The 8803-nt window shown below is 39.0% G+C and overlaps 1 non-coding gene across 1 annotated transcript; it reads left to right on the plus strand.

The window, feature by feature from the left end:
- Positions 1-7724: 7724 nt before the first annotated feature.
- LOC135268508 (U6 spliceosomal RNA) lies at positions 7725-7826 on the plus strand. Its single transcript, XR_010336822.1, has one exon. It is a non-coding gene; the product is annotated as a U6 spliceosomal RNA (small nuclear RNA).
- The last annotated feature ends 977 nt before the right edge of the window (positions 7827-8803 follow it).

The raw sequence follows: 8803 nt of genomic DNA on the forward strand, positions 1-8803 counted from the left end.
TGTACTTGCTCAAATCACATATCCTGAATTTTAGTTCGGAAACTATGGATCCCTATAACCCCAAATTGCTCTTGAACTTGGCTTACATCACTGGTGAGCATGATCTATCAAGCCATCCATAAATTATTTACTGGGCCTCTTTTATAGCCTCAGAACTCTGCCATGACAGATGCTGAGACAGTCCAACAAAGGAATAGACTCTTACAGAGAGTTTTGCACTATGTGGGGAGACTGTACAAACATACATGAAGGTTTGGAGCAATCAGTGAATTGGCTGATAGATGCAAGAGATAAGTCAGTAGTTCAGAAAGGGAAGACTCCTTGGGAACTACAGGATATGAGGAAAGTTCATGGAGGAGAAAGATTTGAGATGGGACAAAGAAAGAGTTAGCTTTATTCTTGCTGTTCAGAGTGAGAGAAAAATTAGCATAAAGTCAAGGAGACAAAATTGAGCGTAAAATAGGTCTTTGGAGATAAGGAGAAGCACAAATTGGGACAGAGGGAAACAACAGATTGATCAAGAGAAGAGAACACATATTGAGGTGTACACCAAAAGCAGGTTGAATGAATATGAAGAATGTTCCTGGTCCATTGTTGACTATCTGATCATTGTAAGAAAAGTAATCACTCATTCATGCCTACTGCATGCCATGCACTATATTAAGACCTTTGTTTATATCATCTTATTTACTCATTATAAACAAGATTCTTATTATATGCCATTTACAGACAAGAACACTGAGGACTCAGAGAGGTAAAATATCTTACCCAAGGTCACAAACTAGTATGTGGCAGAGACGGGATTTAAATCCAGGTCTGATTGACACCGAAGCCCAAGCTTCTAGCCATGACATCATGTGATGTCAGGTACAGAAAACAGCCAGCTTGGACATACTGTCATGAGGACCATGAAGACCAAAGAAAAACTTAATTCTGAAACTATTTCGTAAACTCTCCATAGATAGGTGCCAGTATCCACCTGACCACTTCATCTACTAGTTAATGTGAATGGGTAAAAATGCAGCAACATTGCACAGCATAGAAGGCACATACTCTTCCATTCTTGGCCATGCTATTAAACTAGCTGTGGGACTCCTGCAAACCATGGTTACTCTGGTTCCTCTATGTAGTCTTTACGGTCACTTTCATATTTGTTTGTTTTGCATGCAAGATGCATACTTCTAGTGACTACACCAAAAATCTCCTAACACAGTGGTGGGTTATTGTGTTAGTCCATTCTTGTATTGCTGTAAAGAAATACCTAAGACTTGGTAATTTGTACAGAAAAGAGATTTTATTTTGGCTCATGGTTCTGCAGGCTGTACAGAAAGCATAGTGCTGGCATCTACTTCTAGGGGCCTCAGGAAGCTTCCAATCATGATGGAAGGTGAAGGGGGAGCCAGTACATCACATGGAAAGAGAGGGAGCAAGAAAGGGAGAGGAGGGAGGTGCCAAGTTCTTTTTAACAACCAAATCTCTCATGAACTCAGAGCAAGGATTCACTCATCACCAAGAGAATGGTGCTAAGCCATTTGTGAGGGACCTACCCCCATGATCCAAACCCCTTCCACCATGCCCCACCTCCAACACTGGGGGTAACACTTCAACATGATATTTGGAGGAGATAAACTTTCAAACCATATCAGTTATGTTGATTTAAAACATCTTTTTTTAAGGATGAGTTCATGTCCTTTGCAGGGACGTGGATGAATCTGGAAACCATCGTTCTCAGCAAACTGATACAAGAACAGAAAACCAAACACCGCGTGTTCTCACTCATAAGTGAGTGTTGAACAATGAGAACACATGGACACAGGGAGGGGAGCATCACACAACAGGGCCTGGTGGGTGGGGACTAGGGGAGGAATAGCAGGGGGTGGGGAGATTGAGGAGGGATAACATTAGGATAAATACCTAATGTACGTGATGGGGGTATGGAGGCGGCAAACCGCCATGGCATGTGTGTACCTATGTAACAATCCTGCAAGATCTGCACATGTACCCCAGAACTTAAAGTAAAATTAAAAAAAAAATCTTTTTTTGAAGCTCTGAGCTACTGATCCTATACCTTACTAAATATGCCTTTTTCTCCCTAAATCTAGTAATAAATCCAAGTGGTTAGCTTGCTTTTAAAAAGCACGCGTGATCAATTATCACTTAATATTGTGCTGTTTACTTTGGGCCCAAGAAGTTCAAGGGCTTCAAGGGAAAATGGAAGCTCTAATTTATTTTGCAAAGAAGGTAGGATACAAAAGATGTATGCTTAAGAAGTGGCACGGAGCCCAGACCTCATTTGGTGGTGTTCAAAATATTTCTATGAAGAAATATGTTTCTCACTCTTTCCAGAGACTTTGGTACTCTTCTATTCCAAGGAAAACAAAGTATTTCCATAGCTTGTATACTGTATCTTAACTAATTGAACATATTTCCATATTGGAAAATGCGTGCCACATTAGAAAGTATGTGAATATTTTGAATATCCTGAAATATTTTGAAATCAGATAGTGCATTAGAAAATATGTCCACATATTTGCACATTAGAAAATATGTCCTTGTTTTGTTTTTCCCTAATTGACTTACTGAACTCAGCTTCACATAACCCTCTGAGCAATATTCCCCAAATTTTACTGTTGCGTTTAATTCATTCTCATCCACCATACTTATTTCTGGGATGTTAGTCCTCATAAAGACTCTTTCTTATTACAGACGATGAGAAACATAAATCGCCTTTTAATCTAAAGAGTGGGCCTTCCCACATACCAACACCCATGTTATACGAATCTGGAATGGAGCCTGAATTTCATTCCTTTCCAGAATTTGGGATTTCATTCATTGCTGCATTCTTTTACACCAGAATTTGGAGTCTCATCAGAATACTGAGAAAAGCTATTAAGTCAGAGACTGAAGGGTTGGGATGTTATCCTATTTGCAAGTTTACAGGTGAGCCTGCCACATGCAGTTTTATATACACATACTGACAGAACGGAAGAGCTTTGCATCAGAGACAAAGATTATTTACTCATCATAACAAAACCAGCAGCCAGAGCAATATCATGTGTCAGTTCCCAAAGCCCTAATCCCCACACGGTGTCACAATGAGAACCAGATGTTACCTGGGGCAGGTACTGGAGTATAGCACAGGAGAGAACTCGCAAAATGAGGAAAAACTGATTTATGTAGGGCTGCTGGTGACCTGCCCCTCCTTCCCTCCAGAGAGAGAGGGAAGACATATTTACTCTGGAATCTAAGCAATTCTCTCCCAGGAGAGGAGGAGGATTTAGTATCCTGGAATGCCTCTAAGAAGGGAAACATTTCTATACTTTATTATCTCTAGCGTCCAAGGCCTTTTGCTCTGCAAACATCTTTGAACAGATAGTCCAAAACATGTAGGAATTCCATGGAGAATTGCCTTCCACCCCAGGCAGGACTAGGAACAAAAAGAATGCAAGTGCCTCCAGAAAGCAATTTATCAGAAACAAAAATCAAAATGTTCAGGCCTCCCTCCCAGACCAGCCCATACCTCAACGCTTTGGGTGCCAGTCTGAGCTTTTAGGGAGAAGTTGAATCCCGAAACCTGCTGGACTATCAACTGGCAGCCAGAAAAGACTTGGCAGAGAGAGGGGGAACATCTAAATACAAAATTGGTAGGACAGAAATCAGATAGCACATTCAAAGTGTTTGAGAAGAAATGATTTTAGAAAAATTTCTGAGGCTGATCTGAATAAATCATTGCTTTCTTGTCATATACATGTAGCGTTGGACACAAGCCAAGAAGAAGTCATTTAAGGTGTTGATCAATTTAGACAATGTCTCTGGAGTTTGGAGGTTGCTCTGAGAGTCCTCCGGTTAAGTCAATGAAGAAATGACTTTGGAGAGGAAGACAATTTATCCTGTGATATCCATGTCCACAGACTACACAGTCTGGCTTTTTATTATACAGGCAGACCATTCTGCCAGGTAAAGCTCATGTCAACAGCCCCATGACTGTGATCCATTCAGGTACTTCATTCATGTGTTTCCATTTCTCAGTATGGAAAGTCTGGTCGGATGTGAGGCAGGCAGTAGTTGACAACCCAGGGTACCAAGCAATGGACTGCTTGGAAACACTAAATTGGTGCCTGGGCAAGAATAGCTTTGAAACTGGGTTAGGCTCTCAGCAACAAATCACTGAGTGTTCCCGAAAAATTGAAAGCATCTTGTCTGGAAAAGAGGCATTAGCTCTTTTTTCTAGCTCAGGTACTCTCCTCTGGCATTCACTAGCTGGCCAGGCAAACAGCCAAGATATAGTCTCTTTGGACTTTCATTAGCTGAGAAAAATGGCCTTTCAGACTTCTTGTGATATTTTGGGAATATTAAGCTGAATGAAATGTGAGGTCACCTAACAGGTTAATGGTTCAAATTATTAAATGGGCGATGCTAATCTTCCTTCCCATAAGAACAATGTCAGTCATTTGACTTCTAAAAATGGGGAAGCTGGGAATGAAAAGTTGAGATGGGCGAAACTGTGGGCAGCTTGCATGCTCCTTAAACTACAGTTCATGTTCTGACTAAGTTGAAGAAGGTATAGAGGGATTTTCTCTCTCTAGACAGAAGTTACATACATAACATGTATATACACACACATATGTATGTGATATATACAAAGTCATTCCTTTGATTTTAGAAGATCAGATGCTACAAATTAAGTTTTAATTGCTAGGTTTATTATCTACTTCTCTTGCAGATAAAGTATGCCTTATATACTATGATTAAAAATTCTTTCTGCAAGCCATCTGTTAATGGATTCATTTGTGTATCTTTGCTCAATAAAAACTGTATTCACAATCCTCTCAAGCTAGTAACTGTTTAGGAATATTGCCTAAAAAGGACAAGAAATCAACCTGAAGGAGCTCCCAATGGCCAAAGTTAGAACAATTTAACAACAAAATAAATCATATAATGTTAGATTATAACACAAAGTTCAAAATAAGTGTCCATGAGACCATACTGATGTAAGTAAATGATTGAATGAGTAAATAAATGGAGAAGAGACAAATATTTCTTACAGAAGGATTCCAAATATCTATAGGAAGTTAACTTTCTCCTTCCTTTGAAGGGAAAAACATCAGACAAACTCAGATAGAGGAACATTCTGTAGGATACCCAGCCAGAACAACTCAAAACTGTCAAGGTCATGAAAAACAAAAAAAGACTGAGGAACTCTCAAAGACATAATGCAATGTGTGATACACTGGTTGGATCTTGGAACAGCAAGAGGACATTAATTGAAAAACTGGGGAAATAAAAATAAAGTCTGAAGCTTATTTCATAGAAATATTTCAATATTTCTCAGTCCTGGTAAATTACAAATGGTGTTATAAGATATAAACAGTGGCTGAGAGGGTATATGTGAATCCTTTGCAACTTTTTTGTAAATCTAAAATTGTTATAAAATAAAAAGTTACTTTTAAAAAAGAATATTGCTTCGGCACCATATTATTTACATTCAAATTTCCCATGGACGTTGTTTCCTCAGACCTGGGACAAAGTTAAAATGCTACCAACAATGATTTCAAGTCCTTACTGCTCCCTATTTCCATGTGTGTTGAAATGATTAATTCTTAAGAAATATTTTTTGACTAAAAATAAAGTCTTCCCACGTAGGCTCTGGTGATTGTCTCAACCAAATGAAACTGGAGCTTCCACAAGCTGGTCAATCTAACATAAAGAACACACCATGAATGAGAGGTTATTCCCTCCAGAAAATAAAATTCCACCAATAGGAATGGTATTCACACAGGCATCACTGGATATAATTCAAGAAAAGGAAATCCTGTCCCTCTTGAAATAGAATTCAGAACCTCCAGAACTTATAGCTAGGAAGTGAAAATCTGGATAGGAAATGTCCCCCCAAAAAGGGGCTTTTAGTACCTCTGTGTGGTAGACAGAATTCTAAGATGACACTGAAATGACACTCACCCTTTATAATCCCCTTCCTTGGAGTGTGGTGAGTAGAACCTGAGAATGTAATGAGATGAGATTGCTCCTTTGATTAGGTTCTGTTATATAGCAGTTGACTTTCTGTTTTAATTATGGTTACAAAAATAGTATTCATCCTCTTAACCAGTTTAGAGTGTACAGTTCAGTAGTGTTAAGTATATACACATTGTTGTGCAGCAGATCTCCAGAACTTTTTCATCTTGCAATACTGAAGCTTTATACCCATTTGAACAACAACTTTTCATTCCTCTCTCCCCCAGCCCCTGGCAACCACCATTCTACTTTCTGTTTCTATGAATAGGAATACTTTCAATACCTCCTATAAGTGTTTGTCTTTCTGTGACTGGCTTATTTCTCTTAGAATAGTGTTCTTAAGGTTCACGATGTTGTAGCATGTGATAAAATTTCCTTTCCTTTTAAGGCTTATATGTATTTACAAAACTATATTTATCCATTTTTCTATCAATAGATACTGGGTTGCTTCCACCTCTTGGATATTGTGAATAATGTTGCAATGAACATGGATGGGTGTGTAAATATCTTTTCGCGACTGTGCTTTCAATTATTTTGGCTATATACCCAGAAGTAGGATTGGAGGATCATATGGTAGTTCTATCTGTAATTTTTTGAGGAGCTGTCACACTGTCTTCTAGAGCACTTGCACCATCTTACACCAACAGTGCACAAGGGTTCCAATTCGTCCACATCCTTGCTAACATTTGTTATTTGTGTGCTTTTTTTAAATAGTAGCCATCCTAATGAGTGTGAGTTTGTGGTTTGTATTTCTCTACTGATTAGCAATGTTGAGCATCTTTTCATATGCTTATTGACCAATTGTGTATCATCTTTAGAGAAATATCTATTCAAGTTCTTTGCCCACTTTTTATCTGGGTTGTTTTTTATGTTGTTAAGTGTTAGAAGTTCTTTATATATTCTGGATATTAATCCTTTACAAATATATGATTAGCAAATATTTCTCCCATTCCATACATTGCCTTTTCAATCCATTGTGTCTGTTGATGCAAAGAAGTTTTTAAGCTTGATGTATTCCCATTGATCTATGTATGGTTTTGTTGTCTGTGCTTTCAATGTCATGTCCAAGAAATCGTTGCCAAATCCAATGTCATGAACGTTTTCCTCTATGCTTTATTCTAGGAGTTCTATAGTTTTGGCCCTTACATTTAGATTTTTAATCTGTCTTGAGGTAATTTTTGTGTATGCTACAAAATAAGCATCCAGATTTATCCTTCTGCATGTGGACATCCAGTTTTCCCAGCACCATTTGTTAAAGAAACTGTCCTTTCTCTCATTGAGTGTCTTGGCACCCCTGTTGAAGATCATTTGGCTGCATATGTGAGGGTTTGTTTCTGAGCTGTCTATTCTCTTTCACTGATCTTTATGGGCACGGTTAACTTTAAGAAAGGAAGATTATTGCCAGTCATGGTAGCTCACGCCTGTAATCCCAGCACTTTGGGAGGCCGAGGCAGGAGGATCACAAGGTCAGGAGTTCAAGACCAGCCTGGCCAAAATGGTGAAACCCCGTCTCTACTAAAAATGCAAAAATTAGGTGGGCATGGTGACTGGAGCCTGTAATCCCAGCTACTCAGGAGGCTGAGATAGGAGAATCACTTGAACCCAGGAGGCAGAGGTTGCAGTGAGCTGCGATCACACCACTGCACTCCAATCTGACCGACAGAGCGAGACTTCATCTCAAAAAAAAAAAAAGAGTGTCTTGTGCTCACTTCGGCCACTTCGGCAGCACATATACTAAAATTGGAACTATACAGAGATTAGCATGGCCCCTGCACAAGGATGACACACAAATTCATGAAGCATTCCATATTTAAAAAAAAGAAAGAAAAAGAAAAAGAAAGGGACGACTATCTATCTGTACCTATCTTAATCATATTAGCCACTTAAGAGCAGTTTGTTTTCTTTAGCTGGTCACAGAAGAAAAAACAGAGATTTAAAGTATGAGCAAAATTTGATAAAGGCATGTTGCTGAAATGGAGGGACCACATGGCTAAGACCTGAGAGCAGCCTCTAGCAGTTGGGAGTGTCCGCAGACTACAGCCAACAACAGCTAGGAAATGTATTCTCCCAGCAATCTAAGTGAGCTTAGAAGTGGCTCTTTCCCTAATTAAACCTCCTGAGGATGACACAGCTATACAACATCTTAATTTAAGCCTTATGAGACCCTGAGCAGAGGACCCAGTTAAAACCAGAATCGCAACCCAAAAACTGTGAGATAATAGATTTGCATTATTTTGAGCTGCTAAGTTTGTGGTATTTGCTACACAGCAATAGAAAACGAATACACCCTGGTACTACCTACCTCTTCTGATTGGGTCGTTAATGGCCCTATAGTTGGGGCCATTAGCTCACTCGATTCCATAGCTCTTTTGTTCTTACCAAAGTGGAGATAGGTTGGAATATTTTTTTCTTTATTTTCTCTTATTTGCTTATCTTTGGGAAGGAATTTTAAATTAATCTAAGTTTAGAAATAGGTAATACCTACACATGGTTCATAGTCAAAATATGTAGCAAGAGACACAGTGAAGTCTCTCTGTGCACCTATTATTCCTCATCTGTGTTGTTCTCACCTGCCGCCGCCTCCCTACTCCCCAGATAACCACCGCTATCAGTTTCCTAATATTCTCCTCAGGTTACTTTTAAATGCACATATGTGACAAAGACTGTTAATTACTTCCAATTTTCATTCTTCTCTTCTTAAATACTGTTAGAATTTTTAGTTGGACACCTGGCTGCCAGGAATTAAAACTATGTTCCCCAGGCTCCCTTACAGTTAGATGTGACCAGATGG

This window comes from Aotus nancymaae, unplaced genomic scaffold (assembly GCF_030222135.1).
Source record: "Aotus nancymaae isolate 86718 unplaced genomic scaffold, 86718_ANA_hifiasm-v0.15.2.pri h1tg000040l, whole genome shotgun sequence".
In the NCBI taxonomy this organism is placed as follows: domain Eukaryota; kingdom Metazoa; phylum Chordata; class Mammalia; order Primates; family Aotidae; genus Aotus; species Aotus nancymaae.